This window comes from Penaeus monodon, chromosome 24 (genome assembly GCF_015228065.2).
Source record: "Penaeus monodon isolate SGIC_2016 chromosome 24, NSTDA_Pmon_1, whole genome shotgun sequence".
Taxonomy (NCBI): Eukaryota; Metazoa; Arthropoda; class Malacostraca; order Decapoda; family Penaeidae; genus Penaeus; species Penaeus monodon.
This window is the reverse complement of record NC_051409.1, coordinates 40,261,163-40,261,496: the sequence shown is the minus strand read 5'-3', so window position 1 is coordinate 40,261,496 and position 334 is coordinate 40,261,163.

Here is a 334-nt window from a genome sequence, read left to right as displayed (position 1 = left end):
AGTTCAGATCCGGTAACGAAGTGAACACAAAGCGTCGCCGGTGCTGACGGACACACAATGAGGAGCGGCAAAGGGAGACCCCTTGGTTATCGGACACCAATAACTGAGCAATGTGAGGATATATACGGTCATAAAGTTGCGGTAAATCATCACTCAGGCTGCACTAATACCCTGGTCTGTTTTCCATTGTTAGTTGTTGTTTTGGTTGGACTTGGAAATGATCATTAACCCGCATTAATTAAGAAGAAATTCCTTGATATTTTGAAACTATTTTTATCTAATTACGACTGTTTATGACATAAAAAATCCCCGCCTTCTAAATAGTGTTCTTTGC